General features: G+C 42.1%; 2 long non-coding RNA genes across 2 annotated transcripts in view; both read right to left on the bottom strand.

Moving 5' to 3' along the window:
* Positions 1 to 25,620, bottom strand: part of LOC309513068 — a 101,914-nt gene that overhangs the window by 2,470 nt on the left and 73,824 nt on the right. The window lies entirely within an intron of this gene.
* LOC309511917 lies at positions 15,541 to 17,352 on the bottom strand. Its single transcript, XR_014210823.1, has 2 exons — positions 17,206 to 17,352; positions 15,541 to 16,937 (listed from the first exon to the last, which is right to left on the bottom strand). It is a non-coding gene; the product is annotated as an uncharacterized lncRNA (long non-coding RNA).

Below are 25,620 nucleotides of genomic sequence, written 5' to 3'. Positions count from 1 at the left end.
TCGTAAGCACCTGGAAAAATGCAGTTTTTTTAGGCTCAGAATAAATGTATGTAATACAGTGAGCTTGATATTAAATATTTCCTTACCACGTTCAAATAATGTGCATAAATGTGACTCTCTGAAAATCCTGGAGTCATGCACAGAACCAGGCCATTTTGCTTCCACATTTGTGATGTAGGACATGGAGTCACACACCATCTAAGATATTTTTAATCAGTCAACTGCATACTTTTTGATTACATTACTTTTTGTATTATTTGATATATTCTGGACTCGCTTCTCCAAGGTAAATGGTGAATTGTTTGATGTCAGGCTGCATGCTCAGAAAGCGGCAGTGGATTGTGCAGCGTGAGACCAGCTTCAGCGACAGGTTCTTGTCGTAAAAACGGACAAGACATGGCTGCGAAAGACTTCCCGTATCACCTCCGCTTATAAAGCCGGGATCTAATCCTGTTAACATGAAATAAGCCTGCTCCCGAGCAGGTTTAAGCTTGGGCACCTGTTGCTATGACAGCAAGTCCAGGATGAGCGTCGAAGAACCAAACAATCCAAGATCATGCCAAATCTCCAACAATCAAATCCAGCTAACTGAGTTAGCGACGTACGAAGAACGGGCCCCTGGGGCCTGTTTCAGAAAGGAGGTTCAACTGAGTTGACTTACCCTGAGATGGGAAACTCTGAGTTTTCGGTTACAGAACAGCGGAAATGAGTTAGTTCAATCAACTCTGAGTTGACTGACTCTGAGTTAAGCGCGTGCACCACCACTATAAAAAGCCATTATCAATGGAGTGCAGATATTATGAGTCACCATGGTAACAGCGCCAGACAAAAAGAGGTCTGCATATTTCTCACCAGCTTCTGCAAGCGTACGAAGACATATTATAATTTTTTTAAATATCGGCTGCAGCAGCGAAGGACAACTAGAGTTAGCTAGGGAGAAAATAGTTGCTCGAGTCAATGCGTATGTTTACATTTTAATTAGTTATACAGTGTTGGGTGTAATTAATTACCAAGTCATCTAAATACTGTCATTTATTTAAAGGGATTACTCTTAATTCTTCTGTAATTTGAAGTAAAATCTGATGCAATTGCATTAGACTATAGAACAATTCTGTATATTTAACATACATTTTTAAAAGGTATATTTTTTATGTAACCTTCTCCCTCTACACACTTTGGTCAATTCAAGAATAATCCATGCAATTGTATATTGTTTATTTGAAAGCATTAAAAGTGCAGTTTCTTGTCTCTCCTTGTATTGTTCAAGTGGTTGAGGTTGATATGGGATTTATTAATAAGTAGACCAATACTTTCTAAAGATAGTCATTATTACATGAATCTAATTACACGGTTGAAGATGTCATTTGTAGTTAGTAATTAATAACTATTTTAGAGTAACTTACCCAACTGTTATAATATCAGAGGTGAAACTGGAAGAACAGTATGTTATTCAACCTAATTTTAATTTTCATGGGTGCAATCCTGCAGGTATTAAAAGAACATGGCAGCAGCTGAAAATTAAATATAAGAACATAATTCAATCAGGTAAGGTTTGAGCATATCATGGGTGTAGGGCTACCTGAATTTACAAATATTTGACATATTAAATAACTAAATAGCATCCCAGTGTCTAGCAGTGCAGCAGCATTTTTGGCTGGGGGAATTCCTGGAGGGACTTCAGAGCCAGTCACTCCCGAAGATCCAAGGGCCTTCATAAAATGTAAGAGGTTTACATATGTGTTATTTCTTATATAGGCTATTTTTGATATTTCCATTTATTTTACTTTGGGTTGGGTTTTTTGTTGGTCCCAACAGATTCCGATGGTAATATCTGTCTTTTGGAGCCTCCTGTCCCAACAAAACCTGCAGGCAGTTGTAAGTAGCCTACTCAATACACCAGAAATTATGACAAATCGTGTTATAAAGTGTACTCATCTTCACAGGACGATGGGGATAATGTTATGTGTCACATCAAACAATCTACACATTCAGATTTTTTCACATTTTTATGTGGAGTAGAATCTAAGTTTAAAGCTAAGTATAAATGGGTAGTCTTATCTCTCCCCCCCCGCCCCCAAAGTGGAAGAACAGCAGGAGGACGGTCCATCAACTTCTGTTGCACAGATGAACAGAGTTCAGTGATTTTCAGTAAATGCCACAGTTTAATTCTGTAGAATTTGTTTAGAACTACATTATGTAACTCTAATCTACTACTGTATATTCAGTTGCCAGTTAAGGAGTTAATAGACTTCATCTTATTTAAAAAATTGAAAAAAAAAAAAAAACAGTAAAAATAGCAATATTGTATTTATTAATTAAAGATTAATTTTATTAATAAAAATGTACTGAAAGAATGAATGAGGTGTTTAAACACCACTTCCTCTTTAAAAAAGGGGAGGAGACCGAAAGAAACTCTGGGTTTACCGAAGAAAACCTGCTCCCGGCCAGGTTAGGTTCACAGAGTAAGTTACCATGGTAACTGACTCTGAGTATAAGTTACCTCTCTTTCAGAAACGGGCTTGACTTACTCTGCTTTCTCAGGTTTAACATACCTCCCATTCTGAAACAGAAAACCCAGAGTTTCCCTCATTTCAGGGTTAACATACTCTGAGTTTTCACTTAACCTCCTTTCTGAAACAGGCGCCCCTGGTCTTTTCACGATCGGATAGCTATCCGATCTGAGAAAACGCATGAAGTGGCCAGGTGTAAACAGCCCCAGAAATCATTCTAATATTCTGATTTATTATGAGTGTTGGAAACAGTTCTGCTGCCTAATATATTTGATGAATAAAAGGTTAAAAAGAACTGCATTTATTAAAAAATATATATAATTTCTAATACAACAACCTTTATTTTTGTCATAAAGGTTGTTGTATTACAACCTTAAGAATCTTTATTCTTAAATATAAGAATAAAGATTTTTCTTGGCAAGATAACTGGTGTCCAGTCCCGTGAATCAAATAATAACGGGGAAAAGGCTACAGCATCAAATTAAATTTACAAAAGTAAAGTCTACTTTAAAGGTGACATATTATGCCCCTTTTCACAAGATGTAATATAAATCTATGGTGTCCCCAGAATGTGTCTGTGACATTTCAGCTCAAAATACCCCCAGATCATTTATTATAGCTTGTCAAATTTGACCCTTTTTGGGTGTACCTGAGTAACAAACGCATGTCATTCATTTACATTTACATTTACATTTATTCATTTAGCTGACGCTTCTATCCAAAGCGACTTACAATTGCTATATATGTCAGAGGTCGCACGCCTCTGGAGCAACTAGGGGTTAAGTGTCTTGCTCAGGGACACATTGGTGTCTCACAGTGGATTCGAACCCGGGTCTCTCACACCAAAGGCATGTGTCTTATCCATTGCGCCACTACCACCCCATTCAGTGAAATGCCACAACACACTTAGCCTATATTGTTAGATTTTTTGAAAAATAAGTAGATGTTGTGAATAATTGTGATTAACTTTGCTGGTCAAGCTCATTGTTTAATATAGGTGGCCAGTGGATGGCCGTCAATATAAGCTGAAGTAGAAGTTTGTGTCATTCAGTTTAATGCAAATTCTTCAAAAAACTGAATGACAGTATCTCTGTATAAATAACAATTTTAGTATCGTATTTATATTACAGATAAATTAGGAATGATTTCACTGACAAATATGTTCAACTTAATATTTTTTTATTGTTTGTTAATAGTTATAATATATAAGTTGAATCACTTATATTTCCCACAGGGGGCGCCAGAACTAAAACAACTATACAAAACAATACATTGTTGAGTGACATTTAAACTAGAAGCAGAACACTCCCCACCAGACATCCTAAGGATGTCTCATTTAAGTCTTAATTTTCCTTAGGGAACAGAAGAACAACCTCTGTAATTGGTCTGAGATACTTTACTTCCTTTCCAGATCCATTTTTAGTAACTTTCAACTGAACCTTGCGTACTCTCCCATCAGTGCTTTAAATACTTGGGACACAAGAGCCATAGGCCACTTGTTACGAGGGCTCTGATTGTCTTTTAGAAGTACAAGATCTCCTTCTTCAAGTTTAAAAAAGGCAAGCAGTTTCAAAACATAAATCATATAGGCTAAATGGGGAATCATATTAAATACAACAACTGTGTTATATACTGCTACTGTGTATAATTTCTCCTGTTTTTGTCTACTTTATCTCTCTTTCAACACAAGAAGCACAAAGCGGGTTCAGAGGATCCTGAAGACTCCCTGCAATGACGCTGTACCCTCACCCTGAGTCTCAGCTCAAGACTATGGAGGTATTTTTGGTGCAAAACTACTGAACGCCCGTGACAGTGGAATTTGTAGTTGTAGAGAATAGCCACACATGTGTATCAGTAAATTTGAAGTCACAGAGAGAAATGTTTTAAGAGTTGCAAACTTGTAGACTTTTTTTTATCTTCCACAAACACAACACAACAGTCACACCTTCTCAAATTCTTCATTGCAGGTGCACAAATCCTATTCTACAAATCACAAATTAAGAAACTCATACGCTCACATTTTTGCTACAGTTGCTGCAGTGAATATGGTGCAAAACGCATTTACACCCCGCATCAAGAAATGTGAAGTCACGGAGAAATTTTGCTGCTCATCTGCAAATCAGTATGTGAATTCATCCAATGAGAGTTGCACACTTGTAGAATATTTTCTCACAAATGTCTTGTATATTTTTCTAGCACAAACACAAGTACATAACCACAGCTGCTTGAATCTGCTGCGACCAATCTCAAACACTGTTTTTCGCTTTCAAGTGACAAGTTTCGCCCGCTCTCCCTTTTGCACCAAGTGCACCGTGAAATGTGGGGCAAAAGTGAGTTGTGCAACTGTAGAGGCAGTGGGCGGAGCCTACATGAATATTCATGAGTTTCCCGGGCATGCGCGTGGAATTGCTCATTCTAGTTCACGCTCCTCGTTTCTCAGCAGGTTTAATGGATTATTTCAAAAAAGGTAAATATAGTTTCAGCGCGAACTTAAACCACAATTGTGTATCGTTTTGTTAAATTCCTAATCTTTTTATTATTTCGTCACTGACTGAATGATTGCTGGCATTCACTTCGTGTAGGCCTATATACAGTAGCTACAGCAAACTTCAACTCGCCGTATAAATTGCACCTTGCGAAGCTTTAAAACTGTGGCTTTTACTAATTATTATCATTTGTTGATTGCAATAAATTAAATAAACCTTCACAAATGTATCTGTGGGCTAACACTTTTTAAAATATATATAATATATCCTGGTGTGATTGTTCTTAAATTCTTGTTCGTTTAAATAAGCCAAATCATTTAAGACCAAACTCAAGCATGAATGTGTTGCTTTAATACATACGTACAATTTGGATTAAACAAAATTGTATGGACAAAAGTGGATAAATTACATTTGATACAACTAGGTTACTGTAAATGAGAAACAAAAAACACTTAACATTATTTTACGGAATATAATAAGCCACCAATTTGATGTTCTAAAAAAAAATATTTACAAACATACTGGCAAAATAATATAAAAATATTATTTTTAATGTTTTGATTGCAAGGTGTGCTTGTGCTGGTTTTGATCTAATAATATATATACACGGTTCAAAAGTATGGTATTAGTAAGGTTCTAAGGTAAGGTACCTCTAAGGTACCAAGACTACATTTATCTGAAAAACAGTAATATTGTGAAATATTTTTATCAACTGTTTTCTATTTTAATGTTTTTAAAAATATATTGTGATGGCAGAGCTCATTTTACTCTAGATTTCAGTGTCACATGAGCCTTCAGAAATCATTCTAATACTGATTTGCTGCTCAAGAAACATTTCTGATTATTATCACAGTTGAAAATGGTTCTGCTGCTTAATGAAGTGTGGAAATTGACCTTGCCTGCTATAAAAGTATAACATTTCTTAAATCATAGTGATTCCAAACTTTTGTCATGCAAATCTTAAATACCAGAATGTCATGTTTTAACATTGATCCAACAAAGTTTAAAGGTTTCATTTTCAAGAGTTCAAGTCAGAAGTAGATCATGCATTTGTATCAATGGTCATCATTGTGTATCATCCAGGCACACAGAGCAACACATAAGGTCAAAGAAAGAACATGACAACGAGAAACATCAGTATAGGGTGCAAAATGTTTATTTGGACATGGATATGGTTGTGGAGTTATTTCCCAGAGATTATTGCCAGAGATGACACAGTTGTAAAGCTTCATAAGGTAAGGTATCAGAAGAGCTTAGCAATAAATAAATTAAATGGTAATGGTTCATGTATTTAGGAATATTCTGCTCTTCTGTTGTAAATAAGTGTTGCTGTAATCATTCAGGTGTTCTGGAATTTTTGGTTTTACGGTAAAAGTGGAACGTTATTTTTATTTTATTTATTTATTATTTTTTTTATTGCAGTGACATTCAACAAATGATAACAAAAGACAGTTTAAAGCATTGCAATGTACAGAGGAAAAGCACAACGAAATGAATGAGTTGAAGTTTGCTGTGCTTTATATAGGCCTACACGAAGTGAATGCCAGCAATAATTTAGTCATTAACGAATGCACAAAACGTGCAAACTAATAAAAACATTATGAACTTTATGAAATGATACACAATTGTATTTTAAGTTCGCGCTGAAACTATATTTACCTTTTTTTAAATAATCCATTAAACCTGCTGAGGAGCGTGAACTAGAATGAGCAGTTCCACGCGCATGCTCTTATTCCGTAAAATAATGTTAAAGACCCACTCCGATGAAAATCATGTTTTTCTAGGTGTTAACATGTTCTTGTTGTATTTTTCTGATGTTAGAGGACATATCTTGAGAAAAATAAATTCAAAGTTGTATTTCTGAGTATTTCTGCATTCAAATGGCTGTGAATCAGTAACAGACGCTAAAATGCCGGCTAAAATAGACTGGAGTTGTGACGTAGTAACTCCACTGGGCGGGGCCACAAGCTCATACTCCCCTCCGCCCCGCCCAATCAGGTTCTGAGGAGTAGAGAAGACGATGGCGGATCAATACCTATGTGCGGTAGCGGGTTGCAATGCTAAGAGGAGAGATATTGGTATTAGCTTTCATGCTTTACCAAAACATGTTGCTGTGAGAGATGAATGGATTACGTTCCAGGGTTCCAGACTGCGACCGTTTTTTGAGAATGTGCGAGTTAAAATTTTATGTGGTCGCATTTGTGCGAGTGCATGGTCATGTACTACTCAGTTAAATTCACGCATGAATTTTCCTGCATTGAACTTGTTTTAGCGCCCGCCAAAGTGAATTTTTGTCCCGCCAAAGTCTTATTTGATCGGTGAGTAATGTAGATGAACTGCTGCGCTTGTTTAAATGAAAGAACGAGCAGAGAGAGAGAGACCCGGACGCGCGCGCGCACTCTCTGTCTTCGGAGCCAGGCGAAAATGTAAACAAGACCTCACCGTCTCCAAACTAAGTGCTGTCTTGCTCTCTCTCCCTCGCACATATTAATCAAAATAAATCGACACGGCGGTAAATGGTCGGAAGACCAAAGTTTCATGTGGAGCATTCTGAGATTTTTTTTATTTTTCTGAATTGCTGCTGGGTGTGAATTGTGCTAAATAAGTTGCCTTATCTTCTCTGAAAAGCGTTCCGGACATTCAGCTGACATAAAACAACACTTTAATTAAACGAAAAAAACTATCCAGTGATGAAATGTTTTCTGTGTTGACAGAAAGAAAGAAAGACATAAAGAGGCTGTTGCTGCCTATGTATCTCGCTTCAGCCAACGGCTCCGCCCACAACGCAGAGGCGAATTGCTAATGAGCTACTGCCGTTCTGCTGAAGCGAAGTCCCAGAAAACGGCACAGGTTTTGTGATTTTGGCTAAAAACGGCATACTCATCATTTAAAGACCACTGAGAATGTTTAAAAATAGCTCAAAATATGATCGGAGTGGGACGATCTCCCCTGTTGTTCGGCTCAACAAGGCCGCTGTTCTGCCTAAATGTCTCAAACAGTCTTACATAATAGTCACCGACCCATTCATCTGGCCGTTGACGGCAGCAGCTTATCTTTTCAGTGTCCACACGTGCTGGAAAACACATCTCTTATTGCTCGTGCCAGGTCCAGGACAGCTCCTCTGTAATCGCCGTTTGCCCTGTCCGTCCAGTCCCTGTGCATGCGCCTGTGGTCTTCAATCTGTATTCGACCGGTCACCAGCTGCCACTTAGCGGCCCCTAGCTTCATGCCTAGCAGCCTCTTCAGCTCTTGTGTAGTGGGGCTGAATTCTTGGCAGAATTTGATCAGTTCTTCAGCAAATCTGTCCCCCGCGTCTTCAGGGTTTGGCAGAACTGTCATGCACTCTTTCAAGTCGGACCCGTTCCACGGTCTGTGCACGTAAATAGGGCCGTCAGTACCTGCTACTTCCACCATTGGCGCGGTGAAGCTCTCTGGCTCGCTCTTCACCTTTGATTTTGTGTTCATCGGTCTCTTTCGTTTGCCGACCCCCTTGTCTTCGTCCGGAGTGTCGTAAACGGCGTCATCCTCTTCTTCGTCCTCCGTGTCCTCTTCACCTTCCGTGTCTACTGGTCGTGCTCGCTTGATTGGCTTTGTCGGTTTGACGGGCTTTTTTGGGCTTTTTTGCAGTCTTTACTTGCTTCTTTGGTTCTGGCTCTGTTTCGGATTCCGTCTCTGTCTCTGGCTTTGGCTGTCTCGGCGGAGAGCGGTCAAGGTCGTGGTCAAGCTTCAGGGCTGCCAATTTCTGCTCAGGGACGTGTGTCAGTCCTGCATAAGCCGGCGGAGCATTCTGCGCGCTCGGCGCACTCGGTGCCGGGTTTACATGTGGGAAAACACAAACACAAACATTCCGTTCATTAGCTGGTGTAGGTGTCACATGTCTCTCACATGCATTCATATTTTCCTCACCACATTTCCTCACGCACACGCTGTCAGGTGCCGTGGGCACAGATTTTTCACACACATCACTCTGCTTTTCATTCATAGCCATTTCTTGCTTTTTCTGCATTCTGCATTCTCTCTTTCTTGCTTCTTCCATCCAACATTCAACCGTTGCATCACAGTTTTTACACACATGTCTAGCGCACGCACAGCAGCCTAGTGTTTTGTTGCTGCGCTTCTCAATTGACTCTTTAACCACTCTTAATCTTGTGGTGCTTAATGTTCCTTCTTTCGGAAAATCATGATGTCTTATGAGCTTCCCTATGTCTTTCAAGCCCTTTTTCCCATGATTTTTCTTCATTGCACAGTATACCGACCGGTGTGCAGTATTTACTATTAGAAATCCCCATAATGGCTATTATTCCCCTTCCTTCACTATTGCCCGTGGATTTTACTTCAGCGCGCTTACTCTGACTTTCACCGGAAATCAGGAAAGGTTTGGAATTAATTTTTCTGCATACTCTCAATTGACTCCCTGGAAGTGTTCCAGTGATCAATTATTTCAGCTCCTATTAATCTCACAATAACGAGTACTCGGCTTCGGTCTGGACAATCTCTTGACCTACCCTAGGTCTCAATTTCCGTTCCCTTTTTAAAAGCCTTCTTTTCCTCGTACCACAGCTCTAGTTTCAGTTCTCAAATACAGCCACTATGGTTCATCCACAAAATTTTCATTTCCAAAATCCCCAAATGAAAAAATAAATTTGCTATCTCTTACCCAAGATTTTCTTTTGCCACCTGGGTTCTTTTCCGAATTCCAGTGGAAGTCCTCCCGGGCCTGAAGCGGCTGGTTCTCCTTCTCTGAACACTTTCGAGGTGAGACTGAAGCCTATTGCATTCAAGGCAAGGCAAGGCAAGGCAAGTTTATTTATATAGCACATTTCATACACAATGGCAATTCAAAGTGCTTTACATAGAAGAAATTAAAATAATAAAAAGAAATAAGAATAATTAAAACAGTTTAGAAAAATAAAAAATAAAATACAGTACAAACAGTCGGACGAACAGTGGCACAGTGCTCATTCAGTAAATGCATAGTTAAACAGATGTGTTTTGAGTCTGGATTTGAATGTGACTACAGTAGGAGCACATCTGATCTCCTCTGGAAGCTGGTTCCAGCATAATAGCTAAAAGCAGACTCGCCATGCTTAGAGTGAACCCTTGGTATTTCAAGCTGATATGATCCTAATGATCTGAGTGATCTGTTGGGTTTATATTCAGTGAGCATATCTGCAATGTATTGAGGTCCTAGGCCATTGAATGATTTATATACCAGTAATAATACTTTGAAATCAATCCTAAATCTAACTGGGAGCCAGTGTAAAGACCTGAGGACTGGTGTGATATGTTCATATTTTCTGGTTCTGCTCAGAATCCTAGCGGCAGCGTTCTGTATGAGCTGCAACTGTCTTATGGTCTTTTTGGGAAGGCCAGTGAGGAGTCCATTACAATAATCCACCCTGCTGGTGATGAAAGCATGCACAAGTTTCTCTAAGTCTTGTCTGGAAACAAAGCATCTAATTCTTGCAATATTTTTCAGATGATAGTATGCTGATTTAGTTATTGCTTTGACATGACTACTGAGACTAAGCTCTGACTCTAGTGTCACACCAAGATTCCTGACTTGATTTTTGGTTGTTTGACCCCTAGAGTGAAGGTATGCGTTCACCTTGAGAACTTCATCTTTGTTTCCAAACGCAATAACTTCAGTTTTGTCTTTGTTTAACTGAAGAAAGTTTTGACACATCCAACTGTTGACTTCATTCAGGGCGTTTTCCCTCCACCGTCCGCTGATCAGGTCCAGAAGGCCTTTCAAGGAATATCGATCCCACTTCTGACACCAACTGTTGTGGCAGTTTAATTCACTAAACAATCATCTTTGGCATAAGAGACAGTCTGGAATCAAATGATCATTAAAAAGTAATTTATTGTCTTGCAAGAGGCCCAATTGCCACACAGAGGTAGACAGTACAGTCTGTGAAACAAGTGCGACCAGGAGGGAGGGGCAGGCCAGTCTTTATACTCTGTTATTGTTATCTTCCAAGGTTCTTTAAACTCCAGAGATGGATAAGACACCACCAGTGATCCTATTATACTGAACTTTAGTTTAGCTTAACTTACAGCCTGCAAGTCCTAAATTGGACAGCCCTTTGACCTTAGGGGTCAGGGCTTCAGCCTTCAAAGCTCTCCCCCTCTTTCTCCTGCTTCGCAGGCGTTTCACATCAATCGTTATATCACATAGTCAGCAACACACATAGTAGTCAATCTAGTGTATGGTAATGAAAATCAAAGTAAGTAATGAAAATCAAAAATCTCCCATTACACTATTTTTCTGTGCTCTTGTTTCATGAACACCCACTGATAGTTAACGTTAGCTGAACTGTTATCATTTCAACCGTTGTCTTCCTATGCTGGCATGTTTTGTCTACTATTTGAGAACTATTACAGCCTTTTGCAGCTCGTGTGGCTCTAATGTCCAGTTTTTGGCTGAAGAAGTTGAACTTGGTAAGTACGTGTTAAGTCTGCCTTGGCACCTAAAGTGTAAGTCTAAACCTTGAGTTAGTGTTATTGGAGCACACTGTTTATTAACTGAATTCTGAGGCAGGTGTTTCTACCAATTAAAGTTGTTGCTCAATAATACCCTCTCTATTATGTATTGAAAGCTTTAGTGTGTCAAATTAAATTTAGTATTATTTATGTCCTTCTTTGTATAGAGATATAAAACATCTTAATGCTATATTTCATTCTTTGTTGGTGGTTAGAGTCACCAGTCCATGTTTGTGGAATTCGTACCCTAAAAAAAAAGAAAAAAGAAAAGAAAAAGTGAACAGACTGTCCTTGTACAAACGGAAAAACTACTCGCCTTTGGACATTGTCGGGACAGCTATTATTGACTGAGTTGAATGGACCCTGCGTCAAAAAAACAATCTTACAGGGAGAAGGCAAGATGTAATGCTTATAATGGCAGAACTTGATCCATAAGGCATTGAACAACACTCAAGAAGAAGATTTGTGAGAAGGGTTTACCATTCTCTGGGGCCAAATCATGTCTGGCACATTGATGGCTATGACCAATTAAAACCCTGTAACCCTGTTGCTTTTAGTTGCCATCTCGTTTTGAATATTGTTTTGATTCTTCTCCCTTTACGTTTTCTTTCTGCCTTTTGATGACGTTTTGATAGAGTAAAGTGGACAGGTTAGATGTCACGTGAAACAACACCTAGGTAACTCGATGTATAGATACCCCAGGTAAGAAAGTGAATGCCACCCTCTGTATGTTTTGTATTAGTTAGTTAGAGTAATTACAGTAAGTTAGGGTGTTTGACGCTGAAGATTTGATGTATTTTCCTTTATTTATTTTATTAGTTAGATTAGAGGTTTAATTACAAGTTAGAATGAGTTTTGTTTTGTTCTTTTCATTTCTTTGGCTTCACTAATTGCGTCCCCTTTTTCTCTTGGGTTATTTATTTATCTGATATCTTTTTGATCTGTAAATGTTTTGCTTATTTTTCCTTGCTTATATTCACCATTATTATTATTACTATTTTCCATCTTTTTGGATAATTATTTCACTTATGTATAATAAATCATCTTTCTTTCACATCACTTCATTACATGTTGTCTCTTGCCACTCCAATCACACCAAATGTTATCATGACCTCAAAGTTACCTCTTCTGGCCTTAGATCATGAGAGTTCGTAACAGATGTTACTCACGCAAAGTGACTGTGGCGCTAGCAATAACAACCCAGACATTATAGCTGCTTATTACCTACAGTGTGCCACTCAATTTGGAGTCATACCAAAGCTTCTTCGCACAGACGGTGGCACTGAAAATGGAAATATGGCTGCAATCCACTGTTCTGGGATCAGTCACACAGATGATGACCTTGCAGGGGCTTCAGGCCATATGTACAGTGTGACTCCTCAACCACAAACCAACGAATTGAAAGCTGGTGGTCATACTTCAGGAAAACAAAGGTGTAATAGTCCACACAGTCATGATATTTAGGGGGTTTATTTAATATACCTTTTCTTGCAGAACTTTAAATTAGTTTGAATTTAATATTCAATTAAAACACGTTATAAGAAAATAGTCTATTAAATGTATACCCGGCTTCAAAGACAAGGCAAAGAACACTCACACCATTAGGGCAGTTAAAGGCACACTATGCAGTTTCCATTTTTGTCAAACATTGACCCCTAGAGTCGCTGTAGAGTACTTGTATTTAACGTTACTGTCGTAAATAGCACTCACGCAGAGCCGTCTCTGCACTCTTCCGACCGCGCTTTCTTCGTCGACTCTGCCATGATTCACGTCTGAGGGTGCTTTCACACCTGCCTCATTTAGTTCGGTTGAATCACACTAGAGTTCGTTTTCCCCATTGGTGCGGTTCATTTGGGCAGGTGTGAATGCGGCAATCGCACTCGGGTGCGCACCAACAGCGGACCAAACAAGCCTACCGAGACCTCCTCGAAGAGGTGGACTAAACCAGTTGCCGTAGTCAGCTGCGCTGTGCATTATGGGATGAGGAGAAATGTTTGTTGACAGTTTGCACTTTAAGCATGGCAGCTCGTGGACACACTTGGAGTTGTGAGGAGTTGCGGAGCCTGATAGATATTTGGTCTGATGACCATATTAGGTCCCAACTGTCAAAAATCCACAAGAACAGCAAAATATTCGCTTTGTTTAGCAAGCAGCTCAGGGAGAGGGGATTTAACAGGTCTGTGGAGCAGTGTCGGGTTAAAGCAAAGAAACTTCGCCAGCAGTGCATACAAGTGCGGGAAGCACTTAATAAAACAGGCAGCTCAGGTAAGGAGAAAGACAAGTTCCCCTGGTACGATGACCTCGACAAAACACTTGGGACAAAACCTGACGTTGATCCGGTCGATGTTGTTGAGCCCTGTCGTGGAAATTTTAAACTGAATATTAAACTAACCATGTTTCTAACATCTAACCTTATTTGAACAGGATGTACTGTACGAAACCAAGGGAAAACTTGTGTCTTTGACTGTGTGCGTATGTATGTATGTAAAAATAACATAGTTTGGGAAATGAAACTAGACAGTCTGTTAGAATCTTGTGATTAACTAATGAAGTCATCATTAAAACAAAGTTTGCTTGTGCCAGTGACAGAGGAAAAGGGTTGGGGCTTTTGAATCAATTGAACCAATCATATTGAAGGTGACATGTTAGTCTTATTTGTTTTCTCGATTCTATAAAAACTGTTGTATATGTGTTTTACGGTGGGATTCTCAATGGAATTTGTCTGAGATCCTCCGGCCTTGCTTCTTGGGAGAGATTCCCTGAGAACTGCTCGAAGACTCTCCTGGCCGTTATTAAAGCATTTAGAGGACATTTGCTGATGTCTGTCTGTTCATTTCTGCTGCGCAGCAGGTCAGTTTAGGGAAGCAAGGAAGTTAGGGTAAGAGACTCGGCCAGTTGTCGACTGAAGACGCAAGAGCTGGAGTATAAAAGTTATTAAGTGTCGATTTGTAGACGCTCTGTGTCGATGAGTAGACGCAACAGTTTTATTCTAAATAGTTGGGTTTAGGGGGAAAAATCCACTACAGTCCCATGATAGTTCAACATACATAATACTGGTTACAGAGAGCACACAAATTTACTTTTCTTAAAATCAAAAACATTAAAATTCATTGACCTGGTTCATTTTCAAACAGCACAAATCATGTACAAAGCAATACACAATAAACTTCCTGGAAATATTCAAAAATTGTTTATTAACAGAGAGGAGGGTTTAATTTAAAACATCAGCGGCACGTACAACAATAAAAGGTTTTTGTGTTTCTGTTTGTGGAGTGAGGTTGTGGAACAGTTTGTGTGTGGAGCTTAAGCGATGTCCAAGCGTGACCCAGTTTAAGAAGCAGTACAAACACATGGTTTTCACAAGGTATAGGGAGGAGGAAGGGATTTAGCAATCGGGTGGGGTTTTTTTGTAAATAATTTATGTATTTGTTTTCTTATTTTATTTATTTTCTATTTTTTGTAGATAGGTATTATGTAAATATGTTTATTAGGGAAAACTGGTTGTTTATTGAATAGTGGAGAAGGGGTAGGTTTTAATAAGCTTATGCTTCATCCTACTCCTTTTCGGACATGTTGGTTTCATATTATTATTATTAATTGTTTGGTTTGTTTCTCTTTTATTTTCAGTCTACTTTTTTTTGTTACTTGTTTTATGTTTATGTTCGAAATAAAGCATTCAAAAAAAAAAAAAAAAAAAAAAAAATCAACATTGCCATCGTCAGATTCCAATGATGCTACTGATGCTAGCACAGTTGACCGGACTATACCGCATCTGACACAGAGGTTGACGGTGAGTTTATTTAGTTTTTGCACTTGCTAATACCAACCACTTGTTTCAGAAGTTATGGCATAACTTTAGGCATAGATAGTATACTTTGCCTTGCCAATATGACAGCCAGTTAGGATACTTCACATTAACCAAAAGCAGCTAAATAAACCTGTTGCTTGTTTTCATGTTATATTCTCTTCGTTATACTCACTCACACACACACACACTGCATTGTGTATATAGCAAGATGCATTGTGATATATTTTTTTCTGCATTAAAATGACATGAGTAACACAGAGAAATTGTGTATTTCAATAAACAGTGGGAGATTCAAGCAGCGTTTCCTGAGATGTCACAAACACCATTGCTGATGCAGGACTGTCTACTACAACATTTTATTTTCGAAATGGAGAAAAAGAATGTTTGTTCAGATGTGTCAACTTTACATTTGTTACCAATTAAACAGGAAATAAAACAGTATTTCAAACTAAAAAGTATTCCCATCCCATCCATTTTAAATCAGACAAAACTGGTTCAGTATGTGGTGGTTCCTATACTAGCACATAAGAATAAGTGAAAATGAACTCATCAAGGGAGATAACACACCTTAACTATTTAACATAGTGAATACTAAATGCAGAGTATTTGCAGGTGTTGGCCATTCATATAGTAGTGAAGTAGCTACACAATGCATTTCTAATGTCGTGTTGCTGCTGTGCGTGTCCCTGCTCATCATGTACAGATCCTTCTTCCTCTGCAACGGTTTCTCCCTCCAGAAATTCCTCCTTCTGTATCTCACAGAAATGATGCAGCACACAGCAAGCAGACACAATGCGGCTTACAAAAATTATGTGGGTCTCATTTTCTTTAAGAAGGCAACGCCAGCGTCCTTTGAGGCACCCAAAGGCACGCTCAATGGTCATACGGGCTTGGCTCAATCTGTGGTAGAAGTTGAGCTGCTGTGGTGTTACTGCTCCTCCCTCTGGGTAAGCTTTCATGAGCCAAGTTAGTAGAAGGTAAGCCGAATCACCCAAAAGAAAAACAGGCACGTCGACCCCCTCAAACGTTTCAGTCCAATGAGGTAAAAGAGTGCCTGCGCTGCCACGCTCATACAATGATGAGAGGGAGAAAACACGGACATCGTGTATCTTACCTGGTCGTCCAACATTAATGTCCCAAAATCTCATTCTATGGTCCACCACACCTTGCAGAATGATGGAATAGTCTCCCTTCCGATTGTAATAACAAGATGAGTTGTCAGGTGGAGCTCTGATCTTGATATGGGTTTCCATCTATCGCACCTGCCACCTGAGGGAATCTCCATTTGTCATGAAAACCCTGTATTATCTGCCTGAACTCGGCTGCAGAGGCTTCATTACCACATTTATGGCAGTCACAACCTCTTGGGTGATAGTGCAACATGTTGATAACCCAACACCAAACAGTTGTGAGATGGATCTGTACTCCAGGTTTGTGGATAACCTCCAAAATACAAATTGCAACACGAGCCTCTATAGGCACAGCCTGTCTGAATTGAGTGGTCTGTCATGTCAGCCAGGGCCGGAGAGTGTCAGTAGTTTGAAACTGCCTCTTCCCATTCTGAAGTTCTTCAGCCAATCATCGTCTGTCCAGGTGGCGTAGATGTGGGGCCACCAACTTTCATTACGTGGGTGTGTCCAAATGGCCCTGTGTTTAACAGAAAGATCTAGTCATTATGATAACTTTCAGAAAAATAACTCTTAATTTAAATTATTATTATCATATGTAAACTGCTTTCATTAATATTGTTAGATGAATTAGAGCTATGTTATTTTTGCTATTAGGATTTTACACCTTTAATAAGGTTTCTCACTTAATAAAATTACTTTATGCTATAACATATGCCTGTAATCTGGACAGATATTTTAAACTGTTTAAAAATCTTAAAACGAGCTTATATAAAAATTGAGTGCACCTCAAGGAAAGCTGCCTTTTCCTCATCTGTTTTATCTTCAACTGTTCCATTAATGCCAACTCTCCCAGTGAGGTGATCGTCCACCACCTGGACCTGGACCACCGTGAACAGTAGAAACTGCAATCATCCGCCCAGCAAGGAAGTATTCATCTTCTCTGGCAGCTGTAGTGAACTGTTATTGTCCAGTTAGTATAAAACAAGACAATTATGAACAGGGCAGATAAAAGGTAGATGTAAGTAAATCATTTACTTGTGTTGTTAAAGGTGAGAAATCTCCTAATTTCTGGACCATCAAAGATTCTCCGTGCCCATAAACAGTCCATTAGGAGGGTTAGAAACTCACGTTTGGGAACACCTGTGTCCACTGCATCTTCAGTTGTGCCTTTGTCATCTGTGAATTTAACAAGCATGTTGTGTAATGGGTCGTATGATGCTTGAATCCACGAATTGCTCCATCCCAAACATTGGCTCTATTTATGTTGAATCTGCTGCAAGACGTTTTTATGATCTTCAATGAGAGATCTGACACAATATCTGCAGCAGTTAATACATCTGTGCTGTAATAAATAAAGAGGTTTTGATTAAGTTAATGATGAAATTAAAAAAAAGAGTCAATAAATTTGGGAACATGATATTGAGACGGAGTCATTAATAAATGAATTAAGAACCTTTCTTCTTGAACATGTTGTCTGCTCTCATCTGACTCTTCCCAGTCACTTTAGATTATTATTGGTGCATAGAGACGTGTGTAACTGCTGTAAAAAGACAAAGATTAACAGGAATTTACATCTATGGACATACAAAAGTAATTAGGCTACTTGAAAAGCAATCATGTGTGTGTTCTTGGATATTTGTTCAGTTTTTTCCTGCTTCCTAGATTTGTCAGAAATATAACAATTATTAAAATAACATTAGAACTGACCATTATAAAGACAGACTAAATTTTTTCATTTGTTGTAACAAAGTAACTTAGCAAGGTATGAACATTATGAACTTACTTGGTCCAAAAAAGGCAGAGAGAGATCAGGGGGTCTGAAAAACAACAACTATGTGTTAATTTGAGCAACTCCACTCCTAACCTCCAAATAATGTCTTGTTAACTAATACCTGTTTGATGTGACGCGAATTCGCCTCATTCACGCGTCCAGTTCACGTCAAACCTTTGCTTTTTACACGGGTCAATTTCGCTCTGGACGCGCGAATGGATTCAAAATGTTCAAACGTCCAACTAGACGAGGTAGACGCGAATTTGACGCGCTATTCGCGTTTGGTGTGAACGCACAGTAACAGGGAAACTTGCTACTGAACACTGACTGTTTCTGCTGCTCCCTGATGAAAGATACCTGTTGATGCCTGTTCAGAAAAAAAAAAAAAACAAGAAAACAGGACTCTGATGGTAACTTGTTTAACAAGCTAGATAAAAGGTAATGCCCTGGCAGTGGCAAAAAGCTTTGGTTTAATATTTTATTTGATTACATTAATGTTTAAGTTGAGATTTACAAGAAATATTTTATTGCTATTGTGTAAAGGGAATACTGCTGGTAAAAAGCACATTAGGCTATTTGTTTAAAGTTTTTGCAAACCACATGTTATTGCACTTTTGTGTATATAGCAGTACATTTAGATCTGCTATATACACTACTTTAGAATTCATTATTAAATTTTGCTCGTGACAATGCGATTAATCGTGATTAAAAATTAATCGTTGCCCAGCACAAAAAAAAAACCAAACAAACACAAGTCACGTGTTAAAATGAGATACATTTAAACTTTATATTTATGTAAGCTTTACTCTCATAATGTGGACTGTGAGACTTTACGTGCACTTCATTGTCTTCGCTAGAAGAATCCCTGGTACAGTCTTCAAACAACAATGAAAGTAATGAAAATTCACTTTGATTTAAACCCATTCATGTAAATAGTCTTTTATACATATGTCTTTGTAAGATTTTCATTAAATTAAATATGCTCACCACTGGCTAAAAAGTCTTGAAATGTGCTTATAAACAGTGTTATTCAATGATAAACCTTCCCGAGTGCCTCTTTGTACAGGTGTAGTTTGAAAGGGCTTTTTGTTCCTGGAATGTTTTTCACCTCTGAAGCATCTGGGTCCAGCAATACATAGCAATACCAGAGCCCGTCTACGGAGAGCCTGGCCACTCCATTTTAAGTCCTATTGTACCGAATTTTGGTTGTAGTTCCACCAGAGTTCCACTGGGGGCGGTCGCCCATGAGTGCGAAATGAATGGGAGTCTATGGGGCAAGACGACTAAATTTGTCTCTTTCACCCGATTGCCATTGAGAAATCTCAGATTTGATTGTAGGATTTGCAAGTTCAACATGGGTTATAGGTCGAAAGTTGAATGAACAAGTACTTGGTCTGTGTACTTTTTGATCATTTCATTTCCTGTTTGGAATGGAATAACGAGAAATGAAAACCAGCTCGTTTATTCGTTTTTTAGTTTAGCTTAAAAAACGAAAAATGAGATTTTGGCTCGATTTTTCATTTTTCGTTTATGGTTTAAAAGTCGGTTTATGGGTTCGATATTTCATTTGCACACATGGGCGGCGCTTAAACGCCCCTTTCATCTGATTGGTCAAACCGCTCCGCCTTCAGTAAGCTATGAGCTTTTCTTTCTGTCAGGCAGAATAAGAGTCAGTACGAGTGCGGCACTGACAAATGCACTTTAATAAAATAATGTCTGAAACCACAACTCACTGTTAACTACACACAATATTTGAAGCAGAAATATGTTGCTGGTCACGTAATTCGTGCTGCTGCGATTTGCAAGCGACCCCATTAATGTGAACTACAGTATGCCAGATTATATTAGCATATTTCCCATTGATAAATACAGTGCAAATAGTTCCGTCTCTTTGGATAAAAGGGAAGTGGAAATAAAAATCAATAATAGGCTGAACTGTACCATGATAATATGTCCGTAACATTTACCACTCTAGTCTTTTATTTACATCAAAAGGCAGGTAGGCGTGTGTGACACAGCCTATGGGCTATAAATAATTTTGAAAATTGAATAGAAATAAAGTTTATATTTTTGAATATAAGCATGTGTAGCCTACTCAGTTTACATTAAAAGAAAGAGACAGAAAAGAGAGAAGCCAGAATCAGTGAATGTAAATTAATACTGACAAAATTACCAGGTTTGGGATTAATTGTTATTATTATGAGAAATTGACTACGCCTAGAACTTTAATGCTTCACCAAACTCAGCTCAGACCCTCAGACTGGTCTGCTTATATCTTTTCTAACTGGTCAGACTTACTTTCCCAAAAAAATCCATCGACTTGAGTTATCTGAGTAATGAAGGCCGTAATACTTAATGCTGTCCACTAGAGGGGGCGACAGGATAATACGTGTTCTCTTACGAGAGGTACTCTCGTACTGCGTAATATCTTACGCTAGGGGAAATCTCTTTTCCGCGAGATACTGAAGCCAAAAAATTATCCTTAATTTTGAAATAATGTAAAACGCGTTGCGGCAGCATGCAGACATAGGCGAGACAGCTCGCGCGCCTATTGGCTGCCCTGCGGCAACTGCAGCAGCCTATCGATAAGGCCCTATCGTGACGTCATCACCAATGGGGGCGCTTCGCGCCCCATACGTCACGTCCCGCCGAAACGGGCGTGGCCTGGGGCTATAAATATAGCATCGAAAGGCTAGCTTACCGATTTTTCATCTCTTCAGCGGAGCTCACGCATCGCTGGATCCAGAGAGAAGCCGCGCCGTGGAAACAGCATTTCAGCGGGACGAGTTCGGTACCTGGAGTCGCTGGCCGCGCCGCCTTCAACCACCGTTCCTGCTACGCTATCCGGCGTTATATCCTTTATTGCATTGTGTGTGTGTTCGCCGCCGCGACTCACACTCCTTCTCTAAAAGAGCAGAGCGTCTTTTTCAAGATGTCTCGTCCATCCTGTGGCTCGTGCCGAGCCCCACTCAGCGACGGGGACCGCCATGTCATCTGCGTTTCCTGCCTGGGTGAAGGACATGCGGCTCTAGCGCTCGCTGACGGCGGATGCCCTCACTGCGAGCTTATGCCTATGGCGACTCTGAGGACTCGCATGGCAACTTTCCACGAGCCTGCACCTCCCGCTTCGACGCCGCGCCGTAAAAAGCGCCGTGCTCAGCGGATCCCTGAGCCTCCCACCGAGAAAAGCTCGCCGGTGCGCCTGCCAGCTTCGCCGTCTGCTTCTCTCGAGTCTCTCACTCCCGGACAGTGGCCGCCGCTGGCCGCCGGAGATGACAAGGAAGAAGCGGCAGTTTTCGAGGAGGACAACTGCTCTATCCTGGCTTCGGACAGCGAGGATTGGGCGAGCTCTGTGGACCTCGCCCCTTCTTCTGCCCGCGAGTCGTCAGGAAAACGGGCCAGCATTGAAGCTGAGCTGATGCGTCTGCTCACACAGGCCACAGAGAGCCTCGGCCTCGAGTGGTCCGCGCCCGCCGAGCCTACACGCAACCGTCTGGACGGCTGTTTTCTGCAAGGGGACCGCGTTTCCACGCCCTCAAGACCCGCCCCGTTTCTTCCTGAGCTTCATGAAGAACTGGCAAAGTCTTGGAGCGCCCCTTTTTCAGCCAGGCTACGTTCCTCTGCTTCGGCGGCATTCTCCGTGGTGGACGGTGCCAAAGACAGAGGATACCTCGCTCTCCCTCTAGTGGAGGAGGCAGTAGCAGCCCATCTTTGCCCGCCCTCTGCTGGACGGCGGACTAAGACGGCGCTACCTTCAAAAGCCTGCCGCGCTACTTCCACCCTGCACAGTCGCGCTTACACCGCCGCTGGGCAGGCTGCATCAGCGCTACACACTATGGCTACTCTCCAGATCTTCCAAGCTAACCTTCTCCGAAAGCTGGACGAGGAAGGCACGGAAGCAGTCAACGTGGCGGATTTAAGGAGCGCTACGGACCTCGCTCTCCGCGCTACGAAATCCGCTGCACAGGCCATAGGGCGGAACATGGCCTCTCTCACCGTTGCTGAGAGACACCTCTGGCTGACGCTTTCAGAAATGCCGGACTCGGAGCGCTCTGTGTTCCTCGACGCCCCCGTTTCTGCTACTGGCCTCTTTGGATCGTCCGTCAAAGATTTCGCGGACAGATTCGCTGAGGTACAAAAGACGTCGCAGGCCATGAAGCACTTTTTGCCAAAGCGCTCTAGCTCCGCATCAGGCCGCTCTAAACAGCCGTCTGCTCGCAGCTCGCAGCCACCGCCCCCCGCCGCCGCTTCACAGCGTCGACAGGCCCGGGACCAGAGACCACGCTCTCGCTCTGCCGGCCGCCGGCCGCCGCCCCCCACAGCGTGGGACTCGGCCGAAGGTTGAGATGAAGCCCGAGGCCTCAAAGTCTTCCTAGCCAGCTTAGGAAAACGACGGTGTTCAAGCCCCGCTGCGGCCGGGTTTCCACCAAAACTTCCCGCTCGTCCAGTTCCATTACATGCGACTGTTCCAGTGTACTCTACAGTAAACAAGTCGGTTACATTACCCGCTTGCCTGTACACAAACGCCGTTTTCACGGCGACCCAGATAAATCCTGTAAAGAGCGTATTTTCTGGTATTCCGGCCACGGCCGACGGTGTTATGAGTGTAGTAAAAATGCCCACTGCCCAGTGCCCATTCCTACACACAGACACAGCCCGCCCCACAGGGCTCGCGCACATAAAATCGACTCATGTCGATTGCGCACAGAATGTAGTGAACGTGCCCACGTCCCAGTGCCCACAAACACTACACGCTGCATGTCTCTCGGTTTCTGTAAAAACGAAACCAACACACATACAACCGACTCAGGTCGATGGTGTTTTCAGTGCAAATGTGCCCGCTGTCCTGCGCCCACATTCACTCACAGACATGACGAATCCCTCGGTTTCCCCCACGCTCGCCGTCTCTCAGCTACCTGCCGTGAGAGAGCCGAGCGCGGGCGAACCGCCCGCTGTGATCAAAACACTCCCCGCCTCGAGCGCTGCAAATGCGGTGTCTAGAATACAGCATACCGAAGCTCCCCGGTCGCCACTATGTCACGACCAGAGCTCCGATCTCATTCAACCCTTAGCGATGCATGCACATGCGTGGGCAAAGCTTCCCGGTGTATCAGAATGGGTGCTGAACATTATAGAAAGAGGCTATTCGCTACAGTTCGCTCGACGTCCCCGCCGTTGTGCGGTGCGAGTCGAAACCACGGTAGAAAAGGAAGTAGCAAGTGTACTTCGTACCGAAATTGCGAAACTGTTGAGCAAAGGGGCAATAGAGCCTTTATCTCAAGCTCAGAGCGAAGGGGGGTTATACAGCAGATATTTTCTGGTTCCGAAAAAAGACGGGGGTCTCAGACCCATTCTAGATCTAAGACAACTGAACGTAGCGCTTTCAAAACGCCGGTTCAGAATGCTCACAACCAAGAAAATCCTCGCGCAAATTCGCCACGGGGACTGGTTTGTGTCAATAGATCTGAAAGACGCGTATTTCCAAATACAAATAGCGTCACGTCACAGGCGATATTTGAGATTCGCCTTCGAGGGCCAGGCTTATCAATACACAGTCCTACCGTTTGGCCTGTCCCTAGCACCCCGTACATTCACGAAGTGCATGGACGCAGCCCTCGCTCCCCTGAAACTTCGGGGAATGCGAGTTTTGAACTACTTGGACGATTGGCTGGTTCTAGCTCAGTCACATACGGAGCTCATAGAACACAGAACCATTTTACTCGAACATCTCGAGAATCTGGGTCTCAAAGTCAACTGGGCGAAAAGTTCACTGTCTCCCAGTCAGAGAATATCTTTTCTGGGCACAGAACTGGACTCGCTGTCAATGACAGCTCAAATATCGCTACAGCGCAGATTGACTATTCAGCGCATGACAGAAACCTTCCGCCGCGGCACTATAGTCCCGCTAAAGAAGTTTCAAAGGATGCTCGGTCTCATGGCAGCAGCATCCACAGTTCTCCAGCTGGGTCTGCTTCGCATGCGCCCACTGCAGTTCTGGCTACAAGCGCGAGTACCGCGTCGAGCATGGACTTCAGGTCTCTTTCGTCTCAAGGTCGATCAGGAATGCGTCTCAGCACTGATACCCTGGAGAGCGACCGACTGGTACCAGTCAGGTGTAAGCCTGGGGACTTCCTCGAGTGTGAAGGTGGTGTCCACGGACGCCTCCACCTCGGGATGGGGAGCACTGCTCGAGGGCAGACCGTTTTTCGGCCAGTGGTCAGAACGGGAAAAGCTTCTGCACATAAACTGCCTGGAAATGATGGCAGTCGACAACGCGCTGAGGCGCTTTCGTCCCCAAATAGCAGGACACCACGTCTTGGTCCGCTCGGACAACATGTCAGTGGTAGCCTACATAAATCGCCAGGGAGGCATCACATCCCGAAACCTATACAGGTTAGCGAAACGCCTCCTGGTATGGGCTCAGCACAATTTGCGCTCGCTCAGAGCAGCGCATGTGCCTGGCCACCTGAATGTGGGACCAGACAGACTGTCCAGGAACAATGTTCCAGCAGGAGAATGGTCACTGCATCCGCAGACAGTCCAACTGCTGTGGCAGACATTCGGCAGAGCAAAGATAGACCTGTTTGCGTCTCAAGAAAACGCTCACTGCCCGGAATTTTTCTCAAAGAGCAGGGATGCGCTGGCCCACGTCTGGCCCCGCTGCCCGCTCTATGCCTTTCCCCCCATCACGCTCCTACCTCAGGTATTAGAGCGGATCAGGGAAAGCAGATGCTCAGTGTTACTGGTTGCTCCGTTCTGGAAGAACCAGGCTTGGTTCCCAGTTCTTATGCAGCTGACGAGCACTGCCCCATGGCCAATACCAGTGAGGAGGGACCTCCTCTCTCAAGCCAGGGGCTCGATCTGGCATCCTCGCCCGGAGCTTTGGTCCCTACATGCGTGGGCCATCAACGGGTACCCTCTGATATCCCAGAGGGAGTGTTAAACACGATCATGCAGGCTAGAGCTCCCTCTACGAGACGGCTCTATTCCTCAAAATGGTCAGTGTTCTCCAACTGGTGCACAGCACGCGGCTTTTCACCCCTGGACTGTGGAGTGACGGAGGTTCTCTCCTTCCTACAAGAGCTACTGGATGAAGGCAGAGCCCCATCCACGCTCAAAGTCTATGTGGCGGCTATAGCAGCGTTTTCCAAACCAACGCTTGGTCAGTCACTAGGAAGGAACGATCTGGTCATTCGGTTCCTTAGAGGAGCTAAGAGGTTAAATCCTCCCAGACCTCCCTCAGTCCCCATATGGGACCTTTCTACGGTCTTGGAGGCCATGAAGGGTGCCCCATTTGAGCCTATCCAGTCAGTAGATATCAAACACTTGTCTTTCAAAACGGTGTTTCTTCTGGCTCTCGCTTCAGTGAAGCGCATAGGGGACTTACAAGCGCTCTCAGTGAGCGCGACGTGTATGGAGTTTGGGCCAA

This window comes from Leuciscus leuciscus, assembly GCF_965113295.1.
Source record: "Leuciscus leuciscus genome assembly, chromosome: 13".
Taxonomy (NCBI): Eukaryota; Metazoa; Chordata; class Actinopteri; order Cypriniformes; family Leuciscidae; genus Leuciscus; species Leuciscus leuciscus.
Note: the sequence above shows the minus strand (reverse complement) of the source record. Positions and strands in the feature narration are given on the sequence as shown.